Source organism: Stenella coeruleoalba, assembly GCF_951394435.1.
Source record: "Stenella coeruleoalba genome assembly, chromosome: 3".
Lineage (NCBI taxonomy): Eukaryota > Metazoa > Chordata > Mammalia > Artiodactyla > Delphinidae > Stenella > Stenella coeruleoalba.
In genome coordinates, this window is record NC_137148.1 from 101,813,024 (window position 1) to 101,834,508 (window position 21,485).

At 39.5% G+C, this 21,485-nt stretch overlaps 1 long non-coding RNA gene across 1 annotated transcript in view; it reads left to right on the forward strand.

Annotated features, from left to right (window-relative positions):
• The window catches only part of LOC307184212, a 98,211-nt gene extending 77,174 nt beyond the window's left edge, over positions 1-21,037 (forward strand). The window contains exons 3-4 of the long non-coding RNA XR_013827683.1: positions 19,234-19,366; positions 20,549-21,037. This is a non-coding gene — a long non-coding RNA (uncharacterized lncRNA). The remainder of the gene's footprint in view (positions 1-19,233; positions 19,367-20,548) is intronic.
• Positions 21,038-21,485: the final 448 nt, after the last annotated feature.

Below are 21,485 nucleotides of genomic sequence, written 5' to 3' on the forward strand. Positions count from 1 at the left end.
CAGATATATGCCCAGGAGTGGGATTGCTGGATTATATGGTAGTTCTATTTTTAGTTTTTAAAGGAAACGCCACTATGTTCTCCCAAATGGCTGTACCAATTTACATTCCCGTGAACAGTGTAGGAGGGATCCCTTTTCTCCACACCCTCTCCAGCATTTATTGTTTGTAGACTTTTTGATGATGGCCATTCTGACCGTTGTGAGGTGATATCTCATTGTATTTTTGATTTGGATTTCTCTAATAATTAGCGATGTTGAGCATCTTTTCATGTGCCTCCTGGCCATCTGTATGTCTTCTTTGGAGAAATGTCTATTTAGGTCTCCTACCCATTTTTTGATTGGGTTGTTTGCTTTTTTGATATTGAGGTGCATGAGCTGTTTGTATATTTTGGAGATTAATCCCTTGTTGGTCACATCATTTGCAAATATTTTCTCCCATTCTGTGGGTTGTCTTCTCGTTTTGTTTATGGTTTTCTCTGCTGTGCAAAAGCTTTTGAGCTTAATTAGGTCCCATTTGTTTATTTTTGTCTTTATTTTCATTTGTTTATTTTTGTCTTTATTTTCATTACTCTAGGAGATAAATCAAAAAAGATATTGCTGTGATTTATGTCAAAGAGTATTCTGCCTATGTTTTCCTCTAAGAGTTTTATAGTATCAGGTCTTACATTTAGGTCTTTAATCCATTTTGAGTTTATTTTTGTATATGGTGTTAGAGAATGTTCTAATTTCATTCTTTTACATGTAGCTGTCCAGTTTTCCCAATTTTCTCATTTATCAAAGAGACTGTCTTTTCTCTATTGTATATTCTTGTCTCCTTTGTCATAGATTAATTGTCCATGAGTGCGTGGGTTTATTTCTGGGCTTTCTATCTTATTCCATTGAGCTATATTTCTGTTTTTTGTGCCACTACCATACTGTTTTGATGACTGTAGCTTTGTAGTATACCCTGAAGTCAGGAAGCCTGATTCCTCCAGCTCTATTTTTCTTTCTCAAGATTGCTTTGGCTATTCGGGGTCTTTCGTGTCTTCATACAAATTAAAAATTTTTTTGTTCTAGTTCTGTGAAAAATTCCATTGGTAATTTGATAGGAATTGCATTGAATCTGTAGGTTACCTTGGGTAGTATAGTCATTATGGCAATACTGATTCTTCCAATCCAAGAACATAGTATAACTTTCCATCTGTTTGTGTCATCTTCGATTTCTTTCATCAGCGTTCTGTAGTTTTTGGTATACAGGAATTTTGCCTCCTTAGGTATTTTATTTATTTATTTTTTTGGTGCGATGGTAAATGGGATTGTTTCTTTAATTTCTCTTTCTGATCTTTCATTGTTAGTGTATAGAAAAGCAACAGATTTCTGTGTATTAATTTAGTATCCTGCAACTTTACCGGATACATTAATGAGTTCTAGTATCGCGATTGCTCCTTTCCTACCATCTCGTTGTGGCTTCTTCTTTGTGTTTGGATGTAGGATATCTTTTTTGGTAGGTTCCAACATTTCTTTGTAAATGGTTGTTCAGCAGTTAATTGTGATTTTGGTGTTTTCGTAAGAAGAGGTGAGCTAATGTCCTTCTACTCGGCCATCTTGCCTCCTGCTTTTCTTCCATTTAGTAGGTTGCCTTTTCATTTTGTTGATGGTTTCTTTTACTGTGCAAGAAGCTTTTTAGTTTGATGTTGTCACACTTGTTTGTTTTTGCTATCATTGCCTTTGCTTTTGGAGTCAGATCCAAAAAATCATTGCTAAGACCAGTGTCAAGGAGCTTATAGACTGTGTCTTGTCTTATAGGAGTTTCATGGTTTCAGCTCTTCTGTTCAAGTCTATTATCCATTTTGAGTTATTTTTTATATATGGTATAAGACAGTGATCCAGTGTTATTCTTTTCATATGGCAGTCCAGTTTTCCCAACACCATTTATTGAAGAAACTGTCCTTTCCCCATTGTATATTCTTGGGTAGTCTATATTTTAATTAACTTGGTGGTGGATTTCTCTGAAATTCAAAATTAGTTACAATTATTTAATAAATGAGCAATGTTCTTAGAGTTTAACAAAAATTGTTGCAGGTGATAGTGATCTGGAAGTATTTTCATTGACTCACCAATTTGGGTAGAAAATTTTCAGGAAAATTTTTATGAATTAAAAAATGACTTAGGATAGTTAAATATGTGGCAATCACTCTTTATTTAACATTAGTTTTAATTACTGTTTTAGTCAGCTCTGGCTGCCATAACTAAATATATATTACACTAGGTAGTTTAAACTGTGGAAATTGATTTTCTCATAGTTCTGAAAGCCCTAAGTCCAAGATCAAGGTGCAGCATGGCTGGTTTCTGGTGAGGGCCTTCTTCCTACCTTGTAGATGGCTGCCTTCTTGCTGTGTCCTTGCATGGCAGGGATTGAGAAAGAAAGAGAGAAGGGGTGGGTTGGAGGGTAGGGAGTCTCTTTGGTGCCTCTTCTCATAAAGGCTCTAATCCCATCATGAGGGGCCCATGCTCATAACCTGATCTAAACTTAATTATCTCCCAAAGACCCCATCTCCAAATACTACCACATTGGGGGTTAGGGCTTCAACATATCAATTTAGGTGGCAATTCAGTCCATAGCAATTACCAAGAATTTTGCATTTCTCTATAAGCATAGAACTAAGTACGGTAGGCAAAATAATGTTTGCCCCAAAGATATAACAGCCTAATCCCCAGATACTGTAAATGTGTTATCTTTCATGGCAAAAGGGACTTTGCAGATATGATTGTTATGGATCTTGTTATGGGAAAATTATCAGGCTGGTTCCAGGGTAATCACAAGTTTCCTTAAAAATGGGAGAGGGAAGCAGAAAAAAGAGTCAATCACTAGGGTGGGTGGGTGTGTGTGTGTGTGTGTGTGTGTGTGTGTGTGTGTGTGTGTGTGTAGTAATGACCTCAATTTTTACAATCATATTTTAACTTCCTATATATTGCACTTAAAATCAGATCATGTGTCATTTAACACATTCTTGTATTTTTATCTATTATCAAATCATAACATCTTATTCACAAATATCCTTTACTATTCTTTCTTAAAGCATTATAAAACCTCCCTTCATTAGTTTTTGAGTTCAGTACTTGTCCTCTCAGGTAGAAATATCTCTTGTCTTTGGACCTTCAGAGAGTTTAGGCCAACTACAAAGTTAGAGGGACCACAGTAGTCAGTACAAGTCAGAACTATAGTACAGTAGCAAAAACAAATACCCTGGGACTAAAAGGTGATACAGGCCACACCAGGCCACTCACTCCTGGAACCCAGACATCATGACACGAGGAAGCCAAGCAACCATAGAGAGGCCACCTGTCCCAGCCCTAGTCCCAGCCAAAGTCCAGCCAGTGGCTAGCACCAAGTACCAGACATGTGAGTGAACAAACTTTAGGATGATTCCAGTTCCCAGTCTTTGATGTATCCCTGTTGACACCACTGGAGCTGAAATGACTTGTTCAAAAAGTCCTGACCAAACTGCAGATTAGTGAGCAAAATAAATGTCACTGCTTTAAGCAACTCATTCCATTTTGGTGTGGTTTGTCACATATACATAGAAAACTGCAATAACCTCCACATTTCTACCAAACCAAATATACATTCCTCTGTCCCTCAGTACTCATTGACACCTGGCTTTAACCTACCTTCCTGGTCTGATCTATGATGCCTCATCATTCATGCATGCACTGCTTAACTCAATCTTAGCATTGGAACCTTATACCCTTTTCCATATAGAGCCTAGTATTGTTGTTTTCTTCCATCTTTGCTCATCTCAGTCCTGCCTGTTCTTCATGGCCCATAATTTAGGCCCTGCAATGTACATCTGTTGCCTTGGTTTTTTTCCATATCCAAGACTATTGGTCTGGTGCCAGCAGCCTAATTTTCTTTTGAAGAAACCACCTCTTCTTTACACCCTATCTAGAGGCTTCAGGTAAGTTAAACTTCAGCTTCTAGTCTAAGGTGGGCAAAGAGCCCAGACATAGCCAGTTGGCATATTCCATCGTCCTGCCCAGTGTGATTCATTCAAGAATGGGCACACACCCTGAGTTTGTCCAGTGAGATGAAATCCTGAACTTTTCCCAGAAGAATCTTTCTGTAGTGCCTACTGTACCACGAGGCTGTCAGCAGCCAACATAGAGTGAAAGCCTACCTGAGAATGAAACCAACCCAGAAGGAAGCAGAGCCAAGTGTCAGATTTCTCACAGCATCACTGGAGCATCTGGACTTAGCCATGCCTGGAGCGCCATCCCTCCTTCCACCCACAACTTCTTAGTTGTGTGAGCCAAGCAATTCTTTTTTGGCTGAAAGCCAGATTGAGTTAGATTTCTATCACTTGGTAACTATACAGCCCTGGATAGTTTAAGACCACATCTTCCTACTCAATATGGCAATTCCTGAGTGCCCATTTCACACACGATTCTGTAGTTGGAGTTGAGGCAAAAACATTGAGTAAGACGGGGTCCATGAGGCTTAACCTTACTGGCTTTTCCTTCCAACCCTTCAGTGGAGTGCTTCATCATGCTATTTGTTTACAGCACTTCCCACAGCCATATTGCAGTATAATTAGCTGTATGCATGCCATCATAAGCTTTGTGAAGAGGGGAAACATTCACTTTATTTGAGGACATAAGAATCCATGTATGAAAGTGCAGGCATATAGTGTGTACTCAGGTAGATATTATTTCCGTTCTTTCACATTGCACCTACATGCATCTTGTTCATAGTTGTTGAATGATATCTATATTAATCATTGTCTCTAAGTAATACTAGATAACATTTATGGAACAATTATTAGATGCCAAGCATAAGTACCATCTCAGTCCTCACAGTAACATGAGGTGATACATACTATTATTCTTCCTTTTATACTGGTGGGAAAAATCCCAGTAAATTCAAGCTTGGAAAGTTAAAAATCTTGTCCCTAGTAAGTGGCGGAGTGAAGTGTCCCTAGTAAGTGGCGGAGTGAAGACTCCAACTTACATCTCTCTCATACCACACTGAGCTCATAGCCAGCACACCATATAAAATGCATGGGGCTTCCTGCTTGAAAAACATTCTAAATATCTGTTCTGAATGGAGGTAAATTGGTTGGGTTAAAAAACCTTGAAAGCATGGGAAATCAGTCCTCATTTTTGTGCCGTGGTCTTAACCCTCAAAATAGCTGCCCATGTTACAGAAGTGACTTAGCAACGTTTTGGGAGGTGGATAGGGTAAGTGGAAATTTGGAAGGCATTGCCATAAGGCAGATAGTAGGAGCAAACTGTCTGAGCTTTGTTCTTCCCACATCAGCCATAGATGTGAAGAAAATGACAAGAGTAAAAACTGCAAAAGTGTTTTCTAAAAAGTGTTGCAAATTCGATGGCTGCCAGCCAGGAAAATGTAGTGTCCTTTGTTGTCACAAGTGCATAACAGAACGAAGAATCTCAGGCTGCAGGGAAAGATGATAGGGTTGGAAATGAAGAGCTTATGAGGAAGCAAAATGTAAAAATCTAACCAAGGGTAAATGGGAATAAAAGGTCCTTGAAAGTTTCAGGAAGACCTGTACAGAGTTCCAATGAGTTACGTGCAGGGAAATATGCTATTGGTAAAGCTGCAAGTAAGTTTCCCATCCTACCCACTCAAGGAATAAAACAGCCTCACTATTAAAATGCCGGTGGTTCTTTGGGAGAAGAAAATGCATTTATAGGCAAATTGGAAAGGATGACCAGCCCATGTTTGTTTCTTACAGTGCAATGAAAAATTAAATATTTGTTACGGATTTTAAAATACACATGAAAAAGGCAGATTTTTTTTCATCTCAGTTTCCTCTGGGTGCTATGCAGAGCCGTTGAGGAGAACTGCTCTCCCGAGTCATGGTCCCTTCTTCCCCAGTCAATCTAGTGGCCGGAGTGAGAATTGGGGACAGAAGGAGAATACTTGAGGCACTTCATGCACCCTGAGCTGTGGGAGCACCAGGGTGGGGCAAGGGTGGGAACGGAGAGGATGAACTTCTCTTAGATTGCATTTTAAATCCTTCGTTTTGACATCTGAAAAACAGGTCATGGAAACACGTTTCTCACTTGATCATTTTCAGGATTAAATGGATAACACATATAAAGTCTCGCCGTTCCATCCCATTCACTTGTGCACTTTCCAACTAGTCTGAAAGCCCCATGAGGGCAGAGGCCAGGTCCTGCTTGCTCACTGCTGTGCCCCCAGTGCCTGGCACAGAGTCTGTGTTGAACAAATCTGTGTTGGCTTGAACTGATGCCTGTTGCCTGTGTATTTAGGAAGATGCAAAACCAATTTTCTTTCTATTATGTTTATTCTAAAGCAATTTGTGTCAAGCAAATGCTTTTCCAAGAATATGAAATTTGCCCCTAAGTGATCTGAGAGATCCTGATGATGCATTAAAATGGCCAGTTGCATTTAATGACAGAAATGGGATTGGAGGGGCAGAATGGGCCAAGAACTTCCTCCCACAAATGATAGTCCTAATTAACATACTTTATCTAAAGACCATTGTCTTAATCAAAAAGCATCTTAAGTGACAGTTTACATGTGGTCTTTTAAGGAGGCCATGTAGCAAGAACAAATCCTGTAAAATAAACATTGTTCTTTTTTGCATCTGTCCCCAAAAGGAAAGAGAATGAAATAGTGACTGAAATTTGCTAGGCTCTGCTTAAAACTGTTGGAATTTTGCTAACTGCCATTCTAGTTCCAGCTTAGAGCTATTCTTTAGCATGAGTGATACATATATTTGAGAAGTATATCTAAGAGATATTAATTGTATTAACAGATAAGAATAGATAGATTTATTGAGGGCTGTGGCAGCACATAAGGGTGGTGGGGGAAGGGAATGTCAGGGAACTAGTGTGTCCAAGTTGAATCTTGAGGATGAGAGAGCCAATTCATTTAATTCTTTTACAAGTTCTATAATGAAATTCTTGTTCTTATTTCACAGATAATATAACACATCAGCTTTACGAGAGTAAGTTACTCTCTAAAATTCATACACTTTCTGCTATACCAGCATTTTACAATTTTTGTTTTGTTTTGTTTTTGGTCTGCTTATCCCTTTCATCAGATTAAATACTTGTGAAACTATTAAAGATTATTTTAATCACTTCCTATTTTTTTGCATAATAAATTATTTTTTAAATTCTAAAATATTTTGTTAGATAAGTGTATGATTAATGGCCATATTATAGTGTTTACTTTCAATATAATTTTTATCATCTTTGATATTTGTAATGTGTAATAATTAACTTTGGTCCATTTAATAAATATGGCAGTATTTATTTTACTATCAAAAAGTGTAAGAAAAATCATGATTTGGCTACAAATTTATAAGTTTTAGATTATCTTTAGGAGATCAAAACCATGATAAAATATAGTTATTTTAAGGATTATGACATAAACAATAGAAAAAACTGCCTTCATTTAATGTTCAGAAGTTTTGAATTTTCTATTTACAAATCAGTTAATTTTGATAATTGTCATGTTTTGTTTATAAATGACAGGATAAGCTGGAAGGTATTAGGCTGCTATTTGCAGTCATTTACCCATAAGTAAGACATTCCAGATGCTGGTAGCCTTAATTCCCAATAAAAAAAAATCTAAATCAGTTATAACTGTCACAGGGCTTTCTATTTTTAGCATTTTCTTTGTTAGAAGAGACTTCTTGCTGGTCTATATTATAAGCATACGCATCTGAATTACAGATCTGGTGGGGAGCATCTTAAGGTACATGTATTAGCTCAAGCTGCCATGACAAAAATACCACAAACTGGGTGCCTTAAACATAGGCACTAGCAGTCCAAGATCAAGGTGCCAGCAGCTTTGGTACCCAGGTAAGGGCCCTCTTCCTAGCTTCCAGATGGCTGCCTTCTCACTGTGTCCTCACAAAGTGGAGCGAAAAAGAGCTCTGGTCTTTATTCTTATTATTATAAGGACACTAATTCTGTCATGGGGGCCCTACCCTCATGACCTCATCCGAACCTAAATATGGACCAAGGGCCACCAAATATCACTACATTGGGGGTCAGGACTTCAACATATGAATTTGGGGGGACACAAGCCTCATTCAGTTCATAACAGCATATTTGTAGAAATGTTTAGGTCCAGAGAAGGGGGGCCCCACCTCACTCTTTGGGATCTGTTCTGGTCTTCCTCCTAATAGGGTGAGGGTTCTGCAGGGCCAAGAGAACATGAATATTCAGAGCCCACACACTCTCTTCCAGGTTATACTGACTGCCTGGGACCCTAGAATTTCCTAACTGAACCACCTGCACCTGCTTCCAGGGCCTGCAAAGCTACCTCCCTAGGTTGCCCCTTCTGCCTATGAACTGCAAGGCCACTGTGAAACACCTCCTCCCAGGAGATGGCCAAGGGGTGACAGTTTTGACTTAGGGGAAGAATGGTTGGAACTTGCTAAGTGCTGGCTTGGAGTCCACAGGCACGTATACAAGATGGAATGGAGGACAGAAAGAGAAGGGAGAGAGGAGAACTGGCTCTCCCCACGCCAGTGTGTTCCAGCATCAAACTTTGAAAAGCGCAAGAAACCTGCACGCAAACCTCACCTTCCAGGTTATTAAAAAGGTGCAGTTGTGAAGTTACTAGGATAGAACATATTTTATTTCAGATAGGTTACATTAAATATTGCTGGATTTTTTTCCAGAACTGCTGTACCTATTTTGACTTCTATGAGTTTACATGTGTTTCCATCTCTCCACATATTCACCAACACTTGATATTATGTACTTTTCAAAATGTCTTAAATATTAAGACATTTGCTGTGTGGTCTCCATTTGTACTCTTGATCTACTTTTCATGAATGTTAGGTGTGGGTCTGATGATGATTAATGCTACTCATTAACTGGTGACTAATATTACTAACAATACTAACTTTAATAATTTTTATGCATCATTAATATTATAGATATAAATTAAGCAGCATATGGCTGAGAATAAGAACTGCTATAAACTGAGTACTGGTTGAAACCATCTTGGTGGTTGGCAGTGTTGAACTGAGTGATAAACCAGCTAATTGAGTCATTTGCTCATCAGAGCTCTACTAAGTGGCCATGGGGATGAATCTGATATACCCTACGAATATCCCAAATTGCTCCATTTTGAAAGAAAGATATATACAGAATAGTAATTTGATTCATTAACTAAAAAGTGTTTTTTTCATTCTTAATTGCCACAGCCATTCCCTGCCTCTATTCACCTCATAGGCTGCCCCTCTAATGCACTTGTTATAGGACCTGAAATTAGCACTTTTATAAGGGATGTACTATTGTTTTGTGTGTTTTAAAAACTTTACACCAAGGTCATTGAAATTTACATCACATTCTTTTTCTTTTTTTTCTACTTAATGTTCTATCCACATTGCCGTGTGGGTTGAATTTACTGCTTCTAATTGCTGCATAGTGTCCATAGGACATATATCATCTTTTATTTATCCACTCCCCTAGTTATAGGCATCTAGGTAGCTTTCACCTCTCTCTTATCACAAATAAAATATGACCATAATGAACATATCATATGTGATCCTTACTAACCCATGTGGGAATTTCTTCGATGTATATACCCCAGGAGTGGTATTGCTGATAGGGTGTAAGCATACTTATTACATTAAATATTGGTGGATTGTTTTCTAGAGCTGCTGTACCTATTTTGACTTCTATGAGCAGTTTACATGCGTTTCCATCTCTCTGTATCTTCACCAACACTTGATATTATCTACCTTACAAAATTTTGCCATTGTCATGCATTCACGTGGTATCTTATCCTTTCAATCTGGTGATATTGCTATTGTTTTAATTTGTATTGCTTTGCACCATCATTAACATTAAAAAAGAATAAGTGTTGGGACTTCCCTGGTGGCGCAGTGGTTAAGAATCCACCTGCCAATGCAGGGGACACGGGTTCGATCCCTGTTCCAGGAAGGTCCCACATGCCATGAAGCAACTAAGCCCATGGGCCACAACTAGTGAGCCCGCATGCCACAACTACTGAAGCCTGTGCACCTAGAGCCCATGCTCTGCAATAAAGAGAAGCCACCACAATGAGAAGCCCATGCACCGCAATGAAGACCCAATGCAGCCAAAAAAATTAAGTGTTGTTACAAATTTACACTTTCCTTTTCAATTCTCATGTTTTGTACTTTGACTCAGGTTGGTTTTTGTATGTTCTTGTTCTTAATGGATAATGTAAAGTCATTTGTTCATCTAAATTTTTTGTACGTGTGTCTATGTGCCAGGAATATAAAAAATAATTTGCTGATCTTGTAAAATAGGTGGTGGCGGTGGTGTGTGTGTTTAATCAACAAAAAGGACACTGAGGTCTAAATATCATTGTCTCTTGTTGTTCTTCATCCTTAACGTTTCTCCTTCTCTCCTTCCCCCCCTCCTCTTCCTTTACCTCTTCCTCTTCCATCTTCTTCCTATTCTTTTTTTCTTTTACATAACAGTATTTTAAAAATACCCATGCTGCTATACGTACAAATTATTGAATTAATTTTTCAATTTTTACTTGAGTTGTTAAGCATCTCTCTAGTTTTGCCAATGGAATATTCTGCAGCTTAATTCCTGAGGAAAAAGTGGAGTTATTGAATAAGAGGAAGCAGAATAAAGATGAGTGGTGACAAATTTCTAGGACAATTTTCTTTTAAAGAGAGAGTATTTCTTTGGCATTGGGGGAAAAAATGTGTCTAGAACCTGGTCCTCCCTCCCTACCTCCCTCCTTCCCTTCCTCCTTCCCTTCCATTTTTATTTACATTGGAGTAGAGTTGATTTACAATGTTGTGTTCGTTTCAAGTGTATAGCTAAGGGATTCAGTTATACATATGGATATATCCATTCTTTATTTTTCAGATACTTTTCCCATATACGTTATTACAGAGTATTGAGTAGAGCCCCCTGTGTTATACAGTCCTTGTTGATTATCCTATCCGTTTTCTATACAGTCATGTTTTCTATACAGTCGTGTGTATATGTTAATCACAAACTCCTAATTTATCCCCCCTCCGCCCCCCACATTTTCCCTTTGGTAACCATAAGTTTGTTTTTGAAGTCTATGAGTCTGTATCTGTTTTATAAATAAGTTCATTTGTATCATTCTTTTTAGATTTCTCATATAAGTGATATCATATGATATTTGTCTTTTTCTGTCTAACTTACTTCACTTAGTATGATAATCTCTAGGTCCATCCATGTTGCTCCAAATGGCATTATTTCATTCTTTTTTGTGTCTGAGTAATATTCCATTGTATATATGTACTACATCTTCTTTATCCATTCATCTGTTGATGGACATTTAGTTTGCTTCCAGGTCTTGGCTATTGTAAACAGCTCTGCAATGAACATTGGGGTGCATGTATCATTTCAAACCATGTTTTTCTCTGAATATATGCCCAGGAGTGGGATTGCTGGATCACATGGTAGCTCTATTTTTAGTTTTTTAAGGAACTTCCATACTGTTTTCCATAGTGGCTGTACCAATTTACATTCCCTTTTCTCCACACCCTCTCCAGCATTTATTGCTTATAGATTTTTTTGATGGTGGCCATTCTGACTGGTGTGAAGTGATATCTCAATTGTAGTTTTGATTTGCATTTCTCTAATAATTACTGATGTTGAACATGTTTTCATGTGACTCTTGGCCATCTGTTGGTCTTCTTTGGAGAAATGTCTATTTAGGTCTTTTGCCCATTTTTTTTATTTTTTAATTTTTTGATACTGAGTTGCATGGTCTGTTTGTAAATTGGAGACTAATCCCTGTTCGGTCATATTGTTTCCAAATATTTTCTCCCATTCTGTGGGTTGTCTTTTCGTTTTGTTTATGGTTTCATTTGCTGTGCAAAAGCTATTGAGTTTAATTAGGTCCAATTTGTCTATTTTTGTTTTCATTTCCATTACTCTAGGAGACAGCTTGGAAAAGATATTGATTTATGTCAACGAGTGTTCTGCCTATGTTTTCCTCTACGAGTTATATAGTATCAGGTCTTACATTTAGGTCTTTAATCCATTTTGAGTTTATTTTTGTGTATGGTGTCAAAGAACGTTCTAATTTCATTCTTTTACATGTAGCTATCTAGTTTTCCCAGCACCATTTATTGAAGAGACTGTGTTTCCTACATTGTATAGTCTTGCCTCCTTTGTTATAGACTAAGTGACCGTAGGTGAGTGGGTTTATTTTGGGGCTTTCTATCCTGTCCATTGATCTATGTTTTTTTAAACTTTTGTTTTATATTGGAGTATAGTTGATTAACAATGTTGTGTCAGTTTCAGATGTACAGCAAAGCGATTCAGTTATACATATACATGTAACTATTCTTTTTCAAATTCTCTTTCCATTTCGGTTCTTGAAGAATATTGAGCAGAGTTCCCTGTGCTATGCAGTAGGTCCTTGATAGTTATCCATTTTAAGTATAGCAGTGTGTACAATGTTTCTGTTTCTGTGCCGGTACCATACTGTGTTGATGTATGTAGCTTTGCAGTATGTTCTGAAGTCAAGGAGCTAGATTCCTTCAGCTCCGTTTTTCTTTCTCAAGTTTGTTTTGGCTATGCAGGGTCTTTTGTGTCTCCATACAAATTTAAAAATTTTTTTATTCTAGTTCTGTGAAAAATTCCCTTGGTAATTTGATCCAGATTGCATTGAGTCTGTAGATTGCCTGGGGGGTATAGTTATTTTGGCAATACTGATTTTTCCAATCCAAGAACATGGTATGTCTTTTCATCTTTGTGTGTCATCTTCGATGCCTTAAATCAGTGTCTTTTACTTTTCAGAGTACAGGATTTTTGTCTCCTTAGGTAGGTTTATTCCTAGGTATTTTATTCTTTTTGATGCTATGGTAAATGGGATTGTTTCTTTAATTTCCCTTTCTTATCTTTTGTTGTTAGTGTATAGAAATGCAACAGATTTCTTTGTATTAATTTTGTATCCTGAAATTTTACCAAATTCACTGATGAGCTCTAGTAGTTTTCTGGTAGCATCTTTAGGATTTTCTATGTATAGTATCATGTCATCTGCAAACAGTGACAGTTTTACTTCTTTTCCAATTTGGAGTCCTTTTTGCTTTTTCTTCTCTGAATGTCATGGCTTGGACTTCTAATACTGTGTTGAATACAAGTGGCACAAGTGGACATGCTTTGTCTTGTTCCTGATCTGAGATGGAATGCTTTCAGCTCTTCACTGTTGAGTATATGTTAGCTGTGGGTTTGTCAAAATGGTCTTTATTATGTTGAGGTATGTTTCCTCTATTCCCACTTTCTGGAGAGTTTTTTTTTTTTTTTTATCATAAATGGGTGTTGGATTTTGTCAAAAGATTTTTCTGCATCTATTGAGATGATCATATGGTTTTTATTCTTTGGTTTGTTAATGTGGTATATCACACTGATTGATTTGTGGATATTGAAGAATCCTTGTATCCCTGGGTTAAATCCCACTTGATCATGGTGTATGATCCTTTTAATGTACTGTTGGATTTGGTTTGCTAGTATTTTGTTGAGTATTTTGGCATCTATGTTCATCAGTAATATTGGCCTGTAATTTTCTCTTTTTTTGTCGTATCTTTGGTTTTGGTATCAGGGTGATGGTGGCGTCATAGAATGAGTTTGGGAGTGTTCATTTCTCTAAAGTTTTTTGGAATAGTTTCGGAAGGATAGGTGTTAGCTCTCCTCTAAATGTTTGATAGAATTTGCCTGTGAAGCCATCTGGTCCTGGACTTTTGTTTGTTGGGAGTTTTTAATCAGAGTTTCAATTTCCGTACTTGTGATTGGTCTGTTTATATTTTCTATTTCTTCTTGGTTCAGTCTTGGGACATTGTACCTTTCTAAGAATTTGTCCATTTCTTCCAGGTTGTCCGTTTTATTGGCATATAGTTGCTTGTAGCAGTCTCTTTGATCCTTTGTATTTCTGTGGTGTCTGTTGTAACTACTCCTTTTTCATTTCTAATTTTATTGATTAGAGCCCTTTCCCTTTTTATTTCTTGATGAGTCTGGCTAAAGGTTTATCAATTTTGTTTATCCTTTCAAAGAACCAGCTTTTAGAGTTACTGATCTTTTCTGTTGTTTTCTTCATTGTCTATTTCACTTATTTCTGCTTTGATCTTTATGATTTCTTTCCTTTTACTAGCTTTGGGTTTGTTTGTTCTACTTTCTCTAGTTGGTCTAGACGTAGGTTTAGGTTGTTTATTTGTGATTTTTCTTATTTCCTGAGGTAAGATTTTATTGCTATAAACTTCCCTGTTAGAACTGCTTTTGCTGCATCTCATAGGTTTTGGGTCTTCGTTATTTTGTTTTCATTGTCTCTAGCTATTTTTTTATTTCCTCTTTGATTTCTTCAGTGATTCATTGGTTGTTTAGTAGCATATTGTTTAGCTTCCACATGTTTGTGTTTTCTGCAGGTTTTTTTTTCTTGCTATTTGTTTCTAATCTCATAGCATTGTAATGGGAAAAGATACTTGATATGTTTTCAGTTTTCTTAAATTTAGTGAGGCTTGCTTTGTGGCCCAGCCTGTGATCTATCCTGGAGAATGTTCTTTGTGCACTTGAGAAGAATGTGTATTCTACTGCTTTTGGATGGAATGTTCTATAAATATCAATTAAGTCCATCTGGTGTAATTTGTCATTTAACGCCTGTGTTTCCTTATTAATTTTCTGTCTGAATGATCTCTCCATTGATGTAAGTGGGGTGTTAAATTCCCCCACTGTTACTGTGTTACTGTCAGTTTCTTTTTATGGCTGTTAGCATTTGTCTTATATATTAAGGTGCTCCTATGTTGGGTGCATATATATTTACAATTGTTATATCTTTTTCTTGGATTGATCCCTTGATCATTATGTAGTGTCCTTCCTTGTCTCTTGTAACAGTCTTTATTTTAAAGTCTATTTTTTCTGATAAGAGTGTTACTACTCCAGCTTTCTTTTGATTTCCATTTGCATAGAATACCTTTTTCCATCCCCTCACATACAGTCTGTGTGTGTCCCTAGATCTGAAGCGGGTCTCTTGTAGACAGCATATATACAGGTTTTGTTTTTGTCTGCATTCAGCCAGTCTATGTCTTTTGGTTAGAGCATTTAATCTGTTTACATTTAAGGTAATTATCAATCTGTATGTTCTTATTACCATTTTGTTAATTGTTTTGCATTTGTTTTTACAGGATTTTTTCTCCCCTTCCTCTTTTGTTCTTTTGTGATTTGATGACTAACTTTAGTGTTGTGTTTGGATTACTTTTTTTTTTTTTTGTATGTATATCTATTGTAGATTTTTGGGTTGCAGCTCCCATGAGGTTTTTATATAGCAGTCTACATATATACAAGATTGTTTTAAATTGCTGGCCTCTTTATTTCAAATGCATTTCCAGTATCCTGAATTTGTACCTCCTCTTCTCCACAGTTGCTGGTTTTGATATATTTGTATGTGGATGATTTCCTTCCTTTACTATACGTTTGCCTTTACTGGTGCACTTTCTCATTCGTAATTTTCTTGTTTCTGTCGGTGGCCTTTTCTTTTCCACCTAGAGAAGCTCCTTGAGTATTTGTTGTAAAGCTGGTTTGGTGGTGCTGAATTCTCTTGGCTTTTGCTTGTCTGAAAAGCTTTTGATTGCTCTATTGGATCTGAAGGAGAGCCTTGCTGGGTAGAATATGCTTGGTTGTAGATTTTTCCCTTTCATCACTTGAAATATATTGTGCCACTCCCTTCTGGCATGTAGAGTTTCTGTGAAAAATCAGCTGATAACCTTATGGGGATTTCCTTGTATGTTATTTGTTGCTTTTTCTTTGTTGCTTTTAATATTTTCTCTTTGTCTTTAAATGTTGTCAGTTTGATTAATATGTGTCTTGGTATTTTCCTCCTTGGGTTTATCCTATACTGGACTTTCTGGACTTGAGTGTTTCCTTTCCTTTGTTAGGGACGTTTTCAGCTAAAATCTCTTCAAATATTTTCTCAGGCCCTTTCTCTGTCTCTTTTCCTTCTGTGACCCCTATAATGTGACTGTTTGTGCATTTAATGTTGCCCCAGGGGTGTCTTAGGCTGTCTGCATTTCTTTTCCTTCTTTATTCTTTTCCACAGCAGTGATTTCCACCACTCTGTCTTCCAGCTCATGTATTCGTTCTTATGCCTCATTTATTTTGTATTGTTTCCTTCTAGTGTATCTTTCTTTTCAGTTATTGCATTGTTCACCTCTGTTTGTTTGTTCTTTTAATTTTTTAGGTCTCTGTTAAACATCTCTTGTACCTTCTCAATCTGTGCCTCCATTCTTTTTAGGAGATCTTGGGTCACCTTACTATCATTACTCTGAATTCTTTTCAGGTAGGTTGCCTATCTCCACTTCACTTAGTTGTTCTTCTGGGTTTTTATTTTGTTCCTTCATCTGGAACATATTTCTCTGCTGTCTTTTGTCTAACTTTCTCTCTTTGTGGTCTCCTTTCCACAGGCTGCAGGACTGTAGTTCCTCTTGCTTCTGGTATCTGCCCCCTGGTTGGTGAGGTTGGTCCTGGGGCTTGTGCAGGCTTCCTGGTGGGAGGGACTGGTGCCTGCCCCCTGTAGGTGGAGCTGGGTCTATTCCCTCTGGTAGGCAGGACCATGTAAAGGGGTGTGTTTATAGGTGGCTGTGAGCTCAGTACAACTTTAGGCAGCCTGTCTGCTGATGGGTGGTGCTCTGTTCCTATCCTGCTGTTTGTTTGGCACAGGTGTCCCTGTGCTAGAGCCTGCATGCTCTTGGGTGGGGCCAGGTCTGGGAGAGCTCATGCTAATCAGTATTTTCTGGGGCCTCCACCACCAGTGTCCTTGCCCCTGCAGTGAGTTACAGCCAAACTCCATCTCCCCTCCCCTCCCCTTGGAAACCCTGTGAGACCCACAGTTAGGTCTAGCCCAGGCTCCTATAGAGTCACTGCTTTGTGCTGGGTCCCAGTGCACATGAAATCTTTTGTGCACCCTACAAGAGTAGAGTCTCTGTTTCCCCCAGCCCTGTGGAGCTCCTGCACTCAAGCCCCATTGGCCTTCAAAGCCAAGTGCTCTGGGGGCTCTCTCTCCTGATGCCAGACTCTCGGGCAGTGAAGCCAGACTGGGGCTTAGAACTCTCACTCATGTGGGAGAACCTCAGCAATCTAATTATTTTGCAGTTTGTGTGTTGCCCACGCAGCAGATATGGGATCTGATTATATCACGAAAGTGCCCCTCCTACCATCTTGTTGTGGCTTCGTCTTTGTCTTTGGATGTAGACTGTCTTCTTTGGTAGGTATGTCTTTTTTTGATGGTCACTCAACAGTTAGTTGTGATTTGGGTGTTTTCATTAGAGGAGATAAGCTCAAGTTCTTGTACTCTGTCATCTTGTCTGGAATCGAGGGGCTGCTTTTAGTTTGCATGCTTGCTGCCTCTTTCCTCAGGATATCCCCTTGATATGGGGTATGTAGGTGTGGTGGCCCATGCACAGTTCCAGTACTGTGGGGGCAGCTATTGGCGCCCACCTAAGGGTCTCCCAGACATAGTGGTAGCCTGTGAATACCCAGGAGAGCAGGGACAGTGATTGGCACCTGCTCACATCTCATGTGTGCTCCCTGGATGGGGTATGCAGCAACTGGTGCCCACTCATGGGTCTCCCAAAGGCAGCAGCAGGCCCCTTACTCCTGGGACAATGGGGGGCAGCACTTGGTTCTTGCTCATGGGTCCCCTGTCAGCCCACACGCCCCTGGGACAGTGGGGACAACACTTGCTCGTGTGTCCTACATCAGTGGTGGTGGCCCACACACTCCTGGGACAGCTGAGGCAGTGACTGGGGCCTGCTTTCAGGTCTCTTGGCAATGACAGTGTCCTGTGCCCACCTGTGGAACCTACGATTGGGGCAGCAGCTCATGCCTGCATCTGGAGTTCAGCTTCTGTAGGTGGTGTCCTGTTGCCTAAGAGTATGAGCATAGGGAAAGAAGCTCCTTATGGCAGTCCCGTCCCTCTCCTCATGTACCCCACAACAATGGCACCTTGCCTTTCTGGCGGGCTCAGGCTTATCCAAGTGCACCCTCTGTTGCCACACTCTAGCCTCTTCAGGCTGTCTCTGCACAGCCAATCCCGGTTCTCTCCCTGGGTCTGACCTCTGAAGCCTGTGCCCTAGCTCCCAGCCCCCTCCTGCACCAGTGGACGAGCATCTTAGGCTGGAGAGCACAGTGCAGCAGTATCATCTGTGCAGGTCACTCTCTGTTTTGCCTTCCACAAACTGGTTGCTGTGATCTCCTCTGAGGCTCCAAAGCTTCCCCTCCATCCAGGCTGGTCTCCCCACTGGTGAGGGGATTTCCCAGAGTGTGGGAGTGTTTCTTCCTTCAGAGCTCCCTCCCTGGGGCACAAGTCCCATCCCAATTCCTTTCTTTCTTTCTTTTTTTTTTTTGTCCTACCTGGTTATGTGGAAGTTTTCTTGCCCTTTGGAAGGCTGAGGTCTTCTGCCAGTGTTCAGTAGATGCTCTGTGTGAATCGGTCCACTTGTAGATATATTTTTGATGTATATGTGGGAGGAGGTGAGCTCCATGTCCTACTCCTATACCATATTGATTCCTTCCCCGGTCATTCACTTCTTATAGCTAGGTAAGCTCTTTGATAGGAAAACAAGATCAACATGATAGCTACCACAACTAAGAGCTTCAAGGTTGTATTAACATCTCTCTACCTCATTTGAGAGAAGAATGCCCCAGCATGTTCCCCAGGAAAAGGTTTGATGTTGAGTCAGAACTTGATGATGCAGTCAAATTACACATTTATATTCATTTATGGTCAACTCTGCTTTTTCTGTTTTTGTGTCCTTGCCATAGGCCTTTAATTTGGGTGATAAATATATAGGGATTTTTTTAATGCTATCTGCCTTTTACCCTACTGCTTATTCAGTTGACTTTCAAGCTGTATTTTTCACCAGTAGCCAGGAAGAGTTTTGAGGGTGGACAGGGGAAGGGGATTTCCAAATCTGCTAGGTAGTTATCAATTTGTGGGTGGCACAATTTTGAAACCTAAAACTGTTCTGCAAGGTAAGAACCCCACCAGGGGATAATCAGGAATTTGAGGAGGTATTTTTTGGAAAATTAGAAATTATACCGCTAGAATGGAGTTTCTTTTCTGAATGTTGACAGAACAACTTGACCTGGAGGACAAGGTTCATTAACTTAAAGTATTGTCTCCATTGCTTCCTACTTAAAACTCGATCTTTTTGCAACTGATGCAAACATCTATTTCACTTGTGGCGTCTCTTCTGTGCATTCCAGGGGCTCCACTGAATCGAGTTTCACTTTAGGACAGAGACAGAATCATGTTCCCCATAAATGCAGACCAAAGAGCCACATTGACACTGCTTAAGAAGATGTGCGTGCCATGATTTGGAATCTCATCTGTGTTTAAGTAAGTTTGTCACACTGACTCATGTGATAGGTGATCTCTTGCCATATGCTGCCTTTTTTTTTTTTTTTTTTGCAGTGCACGGGCCTCTCACTGCTGTGGCCTCTCCCATTGCAGAGCACAGGCTCCAGATGCGCAGGCCCAGTGGCCATGGCTCATGGGCCCAGCCGCTCTGCGGCACGTGGGATCCTCCCAGACCGGGGCACAAACCCGTGTCCCCTGCATCGGCAGGCGGACGCTCAACCACTGTGCCACCAGGGAAGCCCCATATGCTGCTTTCTTATTGCTAAATTATAGTGCTCCCGTAATAAAGAGAAGTTCCTTTTTGACCAGTGTGACAACACTGAAGGGGCCAGCAAAAGCCAGACACAGAAAAGCAGGTCTCTTAAGTAGATAAGAATCTTAATCAATTACAGGTGAAATCTTCCTGGGTTCAGCATATTGTTTTGATGGTCTCAGGAAAAACCATCTCAATTAATGTTCCTTTATTTATAACTAGTTTGAAGAACTTAGTACTTGGATGAAAATCTGCATGGTCCACTAATTTTCTATGGTAACATCCACTTGCTTTTTCTGCCTCCTAGCAGTCCTCATCTACAATTTATCATCTTACCTATCATGAGCTGAGGAAAAAAAAAAAGGCATCAACTTTCACTAAACATGTGTTTTCTCTAAGCTCTGCTCATTAATAAATACTAATATGGAACAGAAAAATACCCAAAGAAGCAAAATGGATAGTCAGTATAGGCTCATCTCAAATCCATGTTTAGAGCATCTGTCTGTGAGTTTATCTTTATGACTACTGTATAAAAAATTTTTCTTTATGTTGGTAAATCATGGTAGAAGTTCTTGGGTGTCTGAATGAATTAGGCAGGGCTTGCCTTTCATTGCCTCAGGGGACAGGATTCCAGGTTGATGTTCAGGATCCCTCCTCTGCTGATTTCCTTGCCCCCATCCAGTTAGCTGCTACATAAGATTTAGCAACAACATTCCTTGTTTAGCATGAATGTGTTTATCAGATATTTCCTTGAGGGGAGTGTTTCTGAAGGTTAAAAGAGGAAGAGGTAATTCAAAGATATTGGTAAAGCTTAGAGGATGCCAGAACACCTCCTGCCTAGAGCTGGCACTAGACCTTAACTGAGGTGGCCTCATGCTCCAACTTGTTTCTTTTGCTTTTTGCCAAAGGTTCATGTGGTGGTGATGGAAATGCAATGGAACTTAGAATTTTCAAGCCCTGGATTCAAGTCTTGGTTGCCATCTAATATGTTGTCTCCTCATCTACAAAATGAGAATATTCCTTACTTTACAGGGTGAGTCAATCCAACACAGTGTGATGAAAGGTAAGACTAGTATTATTAATAAGTCCACAAAAATATTCCCTATTATTGAAGTTTCCTCTTGGAAATGGTTGTATCTTCAGCACTACACTACAGAGAATTCCTCTTTCCTTAGGGTGCATCACAAGTTCCCCTTTACCACCTTAGCGTCTTGACATATCTGGTTTGGTGTTTGACAGCTTAGGGAACTTTATTGTTATCGCTCCAGCTGTGGCTGCTGCTTGACGTGTTTTACAACATAGTTCCTGGTCCACAGTAACTTGTGGGTGTTATTACCTAGAAATGGATAGGACAAGAGATGCTTTTCATTAAAAATACATATGGAGGGCTTCCCTGGTGGCGCAGTGGTTGAGAGTCCGCCTGCTGATGCAGGGGACATGGGTTCGTGCCCCGGTCCGGGAGGATCCCACGTGCCGCGGAGCGGCTGGGCCCGTGAGCCATGGCCGCTGAGCCTGCGCGTCCGGAGCCTGTACTCCGCAACGGGAGAGGCCACAACAGTGACAGGCCCACGTACTGCAAAACAAACAAACATAAAAACATATGGAGATATAGAAATATTTAAATGGCATTCTAGGCATATAGGAGAAAGATAGTCTTATTTTCTGTCCATCTCTAATTTCTAAAGTGCATCCATAACACCAGGATTTGGGGCCATCTTTAAGTCCCGCTGACTTCCTATAATGTCCCCTGAGGGACAGCTGGGGTTGTTAAGATACTGTGCGTGTTTTGAGAAAAGGACTAGCATAATTCTGTATCACCTTAATAGAAAGGTTTGCTTCTTACTT